General features: G+C 43.5%; 1 protein-coding gene across 4 annotated transcripts in view; it reads right to left on the reverse strand.

Annotated features, from left to right (window-relative positions):
* Window positions 1–11,782, reverse strand: part of FAM110B (family with sequence similarity 110 member B) — a 176,201-nt gene extending 164,419 nt beyond the window's left edge. For 2 of the 4 annotated variants that reach the window (XM_038392690.2, XM_038392689.2), the window contains exon 1: window positions 11,447–11,693. The gene's annotated coding sequence lies outside the window, so the exon portion shown is untranslated. Of the gene's footprint in view, window positions 1–11,446 lie in introns of all 4 variants that reach the window. The other 2 variants (XM_043507830.1, XM_038392694.2) reach the window with 2 other exon arrangements.
* Between the last annotated feature and the right edge of the window lie 644 nt (window positions 11,783–12,426).

Consider the following 12,426-nt stretch of genomic DNA (forward strand, 5'->3'; position numbering starts at 1 on the left):
CAGCCCCCTGCCGTAAGCTGCTTTGGGCAGGGGGCTGGGAGCACCCCAGACCCTAGCCCACACCCCCATCCCTCTGCCCTGATCCCTGCACCTCCCCACACACACTCCCAGCTCCCTGTCCTGAGCCCTGCATCCCGCAAACACCCCAGCCTCCTGCCCTGACCCCTGCACCCCCCACACCCCATGCCCTGACTCCTGCATCCCCCACATGCCCCCAGCCCTGACTCTTGCACCCCCCACACATACCCAGCCCCCTCACACCCAATGTCATGACTCTTGCACCCCCCACATTCCCACCCCCACCCTGAGCACCAAACAGGAGCTCCTGTAGCCCTCCCACCCCCCACATTCTCACCTGCACCCCTCACACCAAATGGGAGCTGCCCAGGTAAGCACTCCACACCCAAACCTCTTGCCCCATCCCTGAGCCCCCTCCCTCATTCTAACTCCTGGCCAGACCCTGCATCCCAACCCCCAGCCTGCTCCTTCACCCCCAGCCCTGTGCTCAGTGCACTCCCACCCTCAGCTCAGTGCAGAGAGAGCGGAAGAGAATGGGCTAGAACCAGGGAGAAGGTAGGTACCCACTCTACGTGGGCAGGGCCAGGATCCCAGACCGGCAGCGGGCTGAGTGGGGCCAGCAGCCGGAACTCTGGCTGGCAGGAGCTTATGAAAGGTTGCCAGCCCCTGGCCTATCTTATGGAGTAACCCAAGGGCCAATTTCCACTGGCTTGCTGTTGGCTGCAGAGCTGCTAGGGATTCTGCCATCTTCATTTTGCCTTAACTGGGCAGGACTCTCCATTTCCTTTTTTATTTGTGGCCCCAACTGCATGGTCATTTCACCTTCAGCCCTGCTTATCCCCCCACCCCTGCTGTCGCATTAACAGATCATAGAGTGAGACTTACCATACTGTAAGTGACCGAGTCCCTGATTCAGAGGGATGTTCAGTGTTTCAAGGGGCTGTTGGCAAAAAATGCTTCCGAACTTGTATTTTTATGACAAATTTTGAGAGAAACCATACTGCAGCAGCCCTCGATCTGTTGGGCATTCCTTTTCTGCAGAATTTCTCCCAAAGAAAGCCTACACAGGCAAATTTAAAAAGGTGCATCACCTTGCATGTCTCCTCCGTCTCTGATTTCTTCCTATCATGCAGTGTTCACCACGTAGACTCAGCATGATTCCTTGCTGAGCAAGCTCATTTTCATTGAGGAAACCTTTGGCATTTGCTTCATACAAGAGCTGTCTTCTAAAAAACTTGATGTTTGAGTGCACAGTTGGAGCCTGAGTTCCAAGACAGCCTGAAGATCCAGAAGTGCAACCTTCCCATAGTTTTAAAATACTTTCAATTCTCAGAGTGACCAAAAGAGGGCATGCACTGTTTGAAAAATCCCTTTCAAGTTCCACTCACAATTACACAGGTGCAAATCCAAAGGAACACCAACAAAGCTCCTTCAGTTTTACATCCTTGTGACACAGCAAATTTTGCCCCAGAGTGCACCTAAATTTGTATGCACTGAAAGGAAAGTATGCCAATTTGTGTGTTAGCTTTCTTAATTTTCACTTTTTAATTCATTTTTAAAAGAAAGACTTTATCTTAGACAATCTAATACTATACAACTAATAAATGTTGTGTTGTCTGTTAGATTTTTGGCTTAAAGAGTTTTGACTCTTCCTGTGAGAGGAAGACTTTTCCCAAAGGAGTTATGCAATTTCATATAACAAATGTAAAAACAAAGCTACTTTTGTTTAAGTACTGCAGATTTGTTTTGTTTTGGGGGGAGGACATGAGGAAAAGAGAAGTGACATTTATCAATTTATAGCTAAACCTATATAAAGGAAGATACCACCACGAGCAACCTTTAAAGAAACACTGTCAATTTAAAATTTCTACACATGAATTTCTTACCATCTACCATTACGAGTAATTCTTGAAGTTACTATAACAAAGATTAGGGGGGAAAGTATTTACTTTGCTTTCTAGTTCATTGCATTGTGCATTCAACAGCACTTTCTATATGTTCTATTTCACTAGAATCAGTTTCTCCTCTTCTTTGTGTGGATCTTTCAGACAGCAAGAGGGGAGAGAAATTTTTTAAAATAGGAAAATGTGGTCTCAAAAATACACAAACTGGCAGGGGGATTCAGGGCAGGCATAGCACCTGAAACTACTCTTTCTTTTTAAAACTGATTTCAAATTGACAGTTTCCCTTTAATCTACCACATCATTCAGTTTGCCGAGACAGGAACCAATACCGCGATGAGATCCATGTGGGCAGACCCTTGCACCTGCACAGGGCACACCGCAAGACGGGGCAATGGAGTAACCTCAAATAAATGAAAGAAATTACTGAAAATATCAGAGAATAAGTATAAGAAAAAGTAGTACCTGGTGCCCTGATCCTGCAAAGGGATCTAGGCAGGTAGCCCTCACACAGAATCCCCAAGGGATCCATGCAAAGACTTTCGCACCATTGTGTCAAGGATGTGCCCATACAGATCCATATGCAGGATTAGGGTTCTAGTCTCCTATCTAATGGGGTTGTTACAATGACTCATGAATATTGATTAATGAATCAGTTTGATTTATTGTTAACATAATTATATATTTTATCCAGTGAACTTATGTAATATATCTGACAACATCTTAAATGGGAAAATAGTTGCTCACTTTCAGTAGCTGGACTGCAATCTGTAAATTCTCATTCACGCAGCCTGCCATTTTAACTGATAAAAGGTTACAGCTCATTGAAACTTTTAGCATCTAGTATCCCAATTCTTAAAAATAACAAAATGACCATATTTGGGGAGCTCAACATCAAAACACTCCAGAATTGATTTGGGAAGATGAACAGCAAAACACTCCAGAATTGTCCCTACTTGAAAAGAAAGAAGTAATATGTTTGGTAGGGACTATGCACTTAGATTTAACTTGCACATTGCAGTCTCTCAGAATTTGAAACTAGTGATGTTTAGATTACTAAATTTATTAATTCTGCTATAAAATGTTCCTCCTTTTAGGTGTATACTCATCACACTACACAGCACTACGTGCTGCATATAAAACTGTAAGAATTCTTAACTCCAAGATATGAACATAAGTATGCTGTCATTTTTGGGGCAACAACCTGGACCTGAAGAGCTATAAGACTGATTAGAGTAACATCATTAAAAAAAATCCAAAAGCAATACAAATACACACATATGGCCAAATTCTGCATGGACATAGAGGCACTACCCCTCTATGGCCCCATTCACAAATTCACTAGTAATTCTATCAACTATCCTCATATGTCTCTCTCCTCCTTCATTCCTCTTAGGATCAGTCTACACAGCATCTTGGAGAGAGCCTTCCAGACTGGACCAGGATTAGCATGGCCAAGGCTAGTGATCTATAAATAGCTGTACAGACAGTGCTTTGAAGTTGAAGCTTGGGCTGAAGCTCAGACTCTGAAGCCTAGGCTCCAGACCAAACCGCAACTTCAAAGTGCTGTCTGTACAGCTATTTTTAAAGCACTAGCCCAAGCCCCGCTAGTCCAAGTCTGTCAACCCAAGCTGGGAGGCTTGCTCCAAAAATAGCTGCACAGACATACCCTCAGACTTTTCTTCTCGCTCTCTTGTTTTCCCTCCTTTGTCCATTCTCCATCTTTCACCTCATTCTTACCCCTCTCTCTTCAGTCTCTCATTTCCTTCCATTTCTCTTCTCCTTCACTCCTCCTCTATCTGCATTCAAACCCACTATACATCCCAAACTCATTCTTCTCACCATGCTCACACATACTACAAGTGCTACAGTGGCACAGCTGCCATTGTAACACTGTGGTGTAGACATGGAAGGGGTTTTTCTGTTGCTTTTATAAATATTCCCCCCCTCAGGGGTGGTAGCTAGATCGACGGAAGAATTCTTCTGTCAACCTCGCACGGTCTTCCACAGGGCTCAAATTGATTTAATTACGTCTCTCATGAGTGTGAATTTTTCACACCCTTAAGCAATGCAGCTAATTTGACCTAAATTTTAGGTGGAGACCATGTCTTAGTTTGTAACCTGCAGTATTAAGGACCCGCTTGTTTTCTCTTGACTGAGTTTAAGATTTTGGATATATTTTCACTGACCAGAACAAGCTTAAAAATTTCCTCACAGTTATAAATGCAGTTTTTCAAACTCAGATTGTAAAAGCAAATTCATAAAGTGATACTGTAGATAAAAGACAGGATGAAGAGTGAGATCTACATTACATACTATACTTTGCAATAGATTTTGTTTGAGTTTGGGTTTAACTAGTCATTTTTAAATTCTTCTTACCTACCTTACTTACACAAGTGTTGTCTATTAATATATGACAACTAAGATTCTCAAATGAAAGGAGCTAAAGTCACATAATTTTAATGATAATATTTTAACAATAAGCAACACACTCATATAAAGCAGAGACAGGAGAAAATGAAAACATACAATAAATGAATACTAAATGCCACTAAGACATCCACTAAAATTTTTCTTGAGTTTCTTAAATTATCTTCTTGACTGCTTATCACAGTCTCTTTGCACTTACTTCCTACAAGGAACACAGATATTTCAAGTTTGCTACAGCTCCTCTTGAAAGAAAGCATGCATTTAAAGTGACCATTAAAAATCTGGACTATCATATTTTGGATTAACTATGCCTGGGTGCTCTGCAAGAGCATTACATCCCAAGAAAATTATACATATGCTTTATCAATTAAAAACCTTAACTGGCATAAAGCAATGTCAAGAGCACTGATGTTGCTCTGATACATAAAACATTACCCAAAATGTCTTACTTTCTTCATGATTCTTCCAAAAATCTGTCCACATTAATGACATACATTTGCCTTCTGTTTTAAACATTCACCTTTGAATTTCAAAAGCCTGAGTTTACAGTCTTAAAGCCCAGCCCTGCAAGGTGTACCGTGTGGTGCCTGAACAGAGGCCCAATTAATACGACTAGGTCCCGTCTGGGGCCTTAGATTCCATATATCTGTTCAATTTCTTTATTAAATGGTCCATATGTAATTTTGTCGTCATCCTTCTTGGAGAAGAAGGAAGCACTTGGCTGCAATTAAAGTCTGTCTGTAACAGCGGCTTAGCAGGCCGGTGCTAGGATGCATCCGTCTTCTGTCTGCCCTTGCTCTCTTTGGTCATAGAGTGAATTTTAGTGCTTTGGCCCCCTGGTTAAAGCAAAAGTCTCTCCTTCCAGGATAACAAAGGTCCCAAGCACAGAATTAAAATACATCAGTGGTTTTCCTAGGACTACTGCATTCACACCTGTTATAATTCAAGGCTTCACTACCAACCTTCACCCATCATCTAGCTAAAGAGTTCTTTAGCCCTCCCTAAAACAACATACGCACACCTTTTTTCTTAGGCCCCTTACTGCCAGGCTTACAAATCCTGGGTCACATGGATTTCCACACTACCCTTCTAGGCGGCACACAAGAGGGTGAGAGGGCATGTCCTTTCTCTGCTACAGGCTCCAGCCCAGGATCCTAAACATGAATGCCTTTCCCCTATAACTTCCATCATTGCACTATGTCTTCCCCTGGTCCTTTCCAAAACTACTTGCTTCTTATTCATACCTAAAGGGACATGGGAGCAGCAAACAGGCCTTAGGTGGCAGATCCTACTCAGCAGACAATGCATCTGACAAAGTGGGTATTCAATCACGAAAGCTTATGCTCCAATACGTCTGTTAGTTTATAAGGTGCCACAGGACTCTGCCGCCATTGCAAAAGGAACTCTTAGAACAAGAAGTGGCATGTGATTGGAAAGCCTTTGAGATAATAGTTGTTGGCAGATGTCCACAAAGAGAAAGAATAATCCTTTTATGTATCAAGGGGTTCAGGTAATTCATTCTGACCTCCACCCTAGATTTCTCTATTTGTGTGTTTTCTTAGTTGTCAGTGTTAGTTTGTGGTTATTTTTTAGTTAAATTTCTCTTCTTCCCCCATATGAAAAGGGAAAATAACACAGTAGCCATCAGAGGATATACATACTCACCCTACCCACTCGTACCATGTGACAGGAGTATTTCTTGAAATGGATTGGGGTTATAAAAAGTGAGTAGGCTGGGGGGGGGGAGAGGAGGGTGAGTTCATTCAATTACCAGCATGCCTACCTGTCCCACCATTACTACAGAATTGTTTCGTTTCTGTTGTTCAAGGGGTGGTGTTAGGGGAGCAGGGTTAAGGTTCTTTGATTTATCTGAACTGTGCATTTCTTTACTTTCAGACATTTACATGTAATCTTAATTCTGAATTTCCAGTTTGTGTTTAGGAAAGTTACAAGATATATTTAAGGGATTTTTTTTAATTAAGCAATCTATATACATTGACAACCTTAACTGTAGTTTATGCAGGTTTTTTGGCCTGGAAATTGTCTTGGGTTTTTTTCTTTGTCAGTTTATTCATTACTTTAAATGAGACTTCAGTAATCTCCCCAATTTGGAAAACCAAAATATACTTTCAGAAAAAGAGTCACATTACTTCCCCCCCCAGGAATGTTCCCACACTGAAAGTTTCCAATAACAATCTGAGATTTCACATTCCCACCATGTCAGAAGTCCACAAGGAACAGACACTGAAAATGTTGATATTAATTTTAAAAACTAAAGAAAGAAAGAAAGAAAAAAGTAATATCAAAAGATACAAGGTAGTTAAGTATGGTGAATTATCTGCATATGGAATTGGAAATTACCCCGGGGTACTTAGGGTTTATTAGAAAGGTGTACCACTTTAACTATGCCGGTATTGTTAAAACAGAACAACCCTCCCAGTTTGGACACAGTTTATACTGATCTACTGTAGCTATTCCATACGAGAAAGTGGAAGTCACTTTTATACCAGTGTAATTACACCCACACCAGGGTTTTTAGTGGTATAACTATTTTTGTAACAATAAAAACCAAAAAAAGTCCGTACACCTAAAAGTTATCAGGTTAAGGCCTTACAATCATTTTGTCATACTGAAAAAGTATGGCCTTTCATAATGAACATGGACCACATTATCAGCTCTTCTGAAAAAAATCCACCAGAGGAGAAAGTTACAAGAAATATTCCATATGGCTGAGGACATAGGAAACTTGATCTCTCTGGGAAGGGATCAGCAGCTGCATGGAAGAGGCCGGGTGCATGGTTGCTTAACTGCATGGTGTAAAAGCATCTCTGTAAAAACTCTACAGTTGAGGATCTCAGGACATCCACTCTAGAGAGCCGGCCCCTCTATTTCCCCATGATGACCAGCACCACAGTTAGCTCAGTTGCCATTGAAACCTCCTGTGGCACCTGCCTGCTACCTCCAAAGACTGTTAAATCCTGAAGAGGAAGTTAACATTGAAACACAAAACAATAATCTGTGACAGATTGCTGTGTAATTTAGGGCCCTTTTGACTGGGATCATGCCATGGAGAGTAGCTGTTCTGAGTTAAATCTCAGCCACAGCTCTCGGGACCATGGGCATACGACAAAAATATCTGCCTCAGAAAGGGCTGCTAGTAATTGTTAAGAATGCTGCAGAGCCACATCTCTGCCACCCCTTCCAGATATCACATTTTCTGCACAGATAAGACACAATCATGCAATGCTGATGCTTAACTTTAGTTACACTAGTCCCATGAATACATGTGTAAGTGCTTATTGAACCGGGGCTTTAATCACTCTGTACAACAGAGGATGTTGCTGGATACTTTGCAAGTTTCAGAAAAAACAATTCACCATAGAGTGAGTCTGACTGTGCAAATGACACACTGGATTCTTTACTCCACAAACATATTTTAATACATTTAGGATAGGGCTGTCAATTAATCACAATTAATTCAAGCGATTAACTCAAAACAAATTAATTTCTTTAATCGAGTTAATCGTGATTAATCACAGTTTTTACTGCACTGGTAAACAATAAATGAATGCCAATTTAAATTTATTATAAATATTTGTGGATGTTTTTCTACATTTTCAAATAAATTGATTTCAATTACAACACAGAATACCAAGTGTACAGTGCTCACTTCATATTATTTTTAAGACACAAATTTGCACTGTAAAAAGATAAACAAAAGAAATAGTATTTTTCAATTCACCTCATACAAGTACTGTAGTGCAATCTCTTTATTGTGAAAGTGCAACTTACAAATATAGATTTTTTTTACATAACTGCACTAAAAAAAACACAATATAAAACTCGAGAGCCTTTAAGTCCACTCAGTCCTACTTCTTATTCAGTCAATAACTAAGACAAATAAGCTTGTTTACACTTATGGGAGATAATGCTGACCACTTCTTATTTACAAGGTCACCCGAAAGTGAGAACAGGCATTCACATGACACTTTTGTAGCTGGCATAGCAAGGTATTTATGTGCCAGATAGTTTAAATATTTGTATGTCCCTTCATGCTTTGACTACCATTCCAGAGGACATGCTTCCATGCTGATGATGCTCATTAAAAATAATGTGTTAGTTAAATTTGTGACTGAACTCCTTGGGGGAGAATTGTATGTCTCCTGTTCCGTTTTACCTGCATTCTGCCATATATTTCATGTTATAGCAGTCTCTGATGATGACCCAGCACATGTTTGTTTTAAGAACACTGTCAAAGCAGATTGACAAAATGCAAAGAAGATACCAATATGAGATTTCTAAAAATAGCTACAGCACTCAACCCAGGTTTGCCTGTCGGATGTCTATATTTTCTAACTAGTCCCAGTTATGAGTCTAAGAGGTTTTAAGCAATGTCTCCCCCATCTCCCTTTACAGTCAATTCCACTATCTGACTCCTTGCCCTGTGAGCAGTATTAAGGCAGGCATTAAGAATCTGAAATGCCTTCCGAAATCTCTGGGGGATGAGGTGTGGAACGTGCTGTCAGAAGTCTTCAAAAAGCAACACTCCAATTCGGAAACTACAGAACCCAAACCACCAAAAAAAATCAACCTTCTGTAGATGGCATCTGATTCTGATGATGAAAATGAACGTGCGTCAGTCCACACTGCTTTGGATCTTTATTGAGCAGAGCCCGTCATCAGCATGGAAGCATGTCCTCTGGAATGGTGGTCGAAGCATGAAGGGGCATACCAATGTTTAGCACTAAGGAATGGATTAAATTGATCTTTTTAGAGCATTTAAAAATAAGTAAGGCACTTAGTTTAAGTCTACACACGCACAAAGCTGTGCACATACACTATCTACTATTAAGAACACACAACAGATTTTATATGTAGGACAAGAAGTGATATAACATTTTTGTAACAAATTAACATTTATACTTTTACAGCATCAACCCTATGAGCCATACTCTACAATTCAACATTTAGCATCACTATGTTGGAAAAGGTAAGGACATTTTACAGATGAGGAAACCGAGGCTCAAAGGTTACTTCCCCGAGATCACCCAGGAAACTATGAAAGAGTTAGGAATACAAACAATTTTTAAAATCTATAACTAAGTTATAAAAAGAACTACATTCCCAGATCTTTTAAAGGTATGTTAAGTCTTTAAGGCAAGAAAACTAATGCTGTCATTTTAAGTACAAGGGACGATTGCATATAATGAAGCGAAAGCAGCTATCAGCTTCAGTATGCCCGAATTAACCTATGTGTGATCAATTTTTGATCTTAAACACTGAGATAACAGGGATCAAGATGCAAATTACATGAATTTTCATGTTAAGTAAAACTTGCAAAGTTAAATCTTTAAATGCATATACTTTTCAGATTCTGTAATATAACATCTTATTGTACATTCTATTTGCTTAGACTAGGTTTGTGAAAGACTTCTTTCCCTTCACAGACCATCTCCTCCCCCTAAAGTGATCACATATTAGGTCATATGACACATCACATCTTTCCAACAGTAATGTAAAACAAATTGACTTTGTTGAACTCTAAGCAATGGCTCTGAGAAAGTATTTTCTAAGAAAAATATAATATATATCATAATAATAGCAGGAAAGGGAATATAGAAAACCCCCGGTACATTTCATTTTGGATAAGTCTTCTCTCTTCCCTCACCTAAAGTTTCCTTCAGAGTCAAATCCTCCCTTGAAACAAAACCTGTCAGTGGTCCTTAAAAACCAGCCACTAGACAGGACTAATTTCATGTAATGTTGTGACAGATGTGTACCAGATTCTGAACAGGGCATTAGCCTGACCCACAGGAAGAAGCCTTGTGCTTTGCCCTGCATCACAGAGAAAGAGAATTAGAGGAGGAAGGAAGTCCACACTTCTTTCTGAGTCAGAAAAACACATCCGAAGGGTTAAACAGCTACTCTCGGTTTCTGTCTCCAGGGCCACGTGTTTTCCCTTGACATTCCTTGAGGAATTTAGGAACAAGCAAACCACTTTATTTCTGAGCAGTTTTATAGTGAAAAAGCAAATTGAAAAAAAAAAAGAGTTGGGGGACTTGTCCTGTTACTGGAGTTACAATAACCTGGTCTTAAGTAAAAAGAACTAATAAAAATATGGCACCGCAATTTGTCTCTATGCAGAGAGGCAGCTGAGCTTTCCAACAGCAGGGGTAGCCCACCACATTATTGCATCTTATTCCGAGAAGTGAATTGTGCACTACTGAGACAAACAACCTTTTTAACTTCTCTTTGTCACTCCCACCGCCCCCAACCCACCCTTCCTGCTTAGGCCCCGATCCTGCAAACACAGAGGAACGTGAGTTTATTGAAACATTCCTTGAAGGGCAACAGAGGCATTAAAATCAAAGGTTTCAGAGGAGCAGCCGTGTTAGTCTGTATTCGCAAAAAGAAAAGGAGTACTTGTGGCACCTTAAATTTGTTAGTTTTTCTCCATGCATTTGATTTTAATAAAAAGAAAAGGAGTACTTGTGGCACCTTAGAGACTATCAGTGCTCCAGGGTTCGAGACTTCCCAACTAGGCAGCAGGATCCTGCTGAGTGCATCTGCCCTGTTAAGTTTAGTATCAGCTGTCAAATCCCTCCAGCATCAAACATCTAACCCTGCAAGGGAAATCCTTCCGAAAGCCTTGCGTGTCCAACCCCTCCATCAGAACTTTTTCCTCTCTCTTTGCAGCTACAAGGGCTGCAGGCTCCGTCTGCACACACACAAAACCCAATCCCTCCCCCCCCCCTTTAAAAACAGCTTTCCGCTTCCCGAGCTGCTGGGGAAACTTCCACCTCCTGCTGTCACAACTCCAGACCCAACGAGCCCGAACCAGACCCTACATCGCAAGAGGAAAGGGGGAGGGGGGACACGTGAGGCGGGGGAAAGAAACACCCCGAGGCCCACAGATGTTCTTGCAGAATATGCTGCCACCCCCTGAAACGAGCTCCGGGAAGCCCAGCCACCGTGCAAAGCTTTGACACCGGGGGGGCGGCAGCGGGAGCTGCCGCTACTTGGGACAACAATAAGCGCGTGCAGCCGGGCACTGCCGCGCCCCGCTCGCAGACCTGCCCGCCGCGCGCCGCCCTTACCGTCCCTGCCGGCCTCTCGCGGGCGCCTCTGCTCCGGGGGGCGGCTGCGCGCAGGCGACGGCGGGGGGGGGGGCAGCCGGCCGCCTGCGGGGAAGGCGGGGAAGCAGCGAGCGGCGCGGTGGGCAGACGCCTCCCGCGCAGGCAGCGCTTCCTCCCGGCACTGAATGAAACGCTCCCGGGCGCTGCTGCTGCTGCCGCTGCCGCTGCCGGCGGCGGGGGGGGGGAGGGGGAAGGCAGAGCGCAGCCGGGCTCTTCCCACTGCCCCCACGCGCGGAGGGGAGGGGAGGGGAGCGGAGCGGAGCTACGGGCTCGGCCGTGCCCCGCGCCTCCCAGCGCCGCGCGCGCGCGCGCCCGCCCGCCCTCGGCCGCGCCCGCCTCGTGGCCTTTGCCTCGGGTGAGCGGCCGCTCGGGAGTCGGCGGCTCCGCGCGGGCTGCAATGGTTTAGTCCACGCTGAAATGGGGAGGGACTGGGGGGATGCTGCACACACAATGGGCTGAGCCGGGCTCTGGGCTGGCGCGGCTGGGAGCCTCCGTGGAGCCAGGGCAGGGAGGCCGGGCTCTGCAACCCACACCCGGGCAAAGGGTCGCTGCCCCTGGGCAGCCCAGGCTGGGGTCCGGGCTGGTGCGGGGCTTGTCTACCGGCAAACACACGCTTTATGCAGATACACACCCGTTCACCGCCGGGCTGTTAGACGCGGGCGGGGAAGCCGATTAGCGGCCCCTGGCCAGCGCTACCCTGCGATGAAGTGAGAACCGCTGCACCCATTTTAATATTAGTTGCATGAAATAAAAGAGTAACCGTGACCAAAAAAAAAAAAAAGGTGATATCCTGGCCCCATTACAAAAGGAGTGGTGTTATTGGCGCCAATGGGGCTAGGATTTCCCCCCGGGAGATCTTTGAAAGCAGGGGACAAGGCAGGATTTTACCCAGCAGATCCTTGAAAGTGGGCTCCAGAAAGCTTACTTCACCCTAAAATACA

This window comes from Dermochelys coriacea, chromosome 2 (genome assembly GCF_009764565.3).
Source record: "Dermochelys coriacea isolate rDerCor1 chromosome 2, rDerCor1.pri.v4, whole genome shotgun sequence".
Classification (NCBI taxonomy): Eukaryota; Metazoa; Chordata; order Testudines; family Dermochelyidae; genus Dermochelys; species Dermochelys coriacea.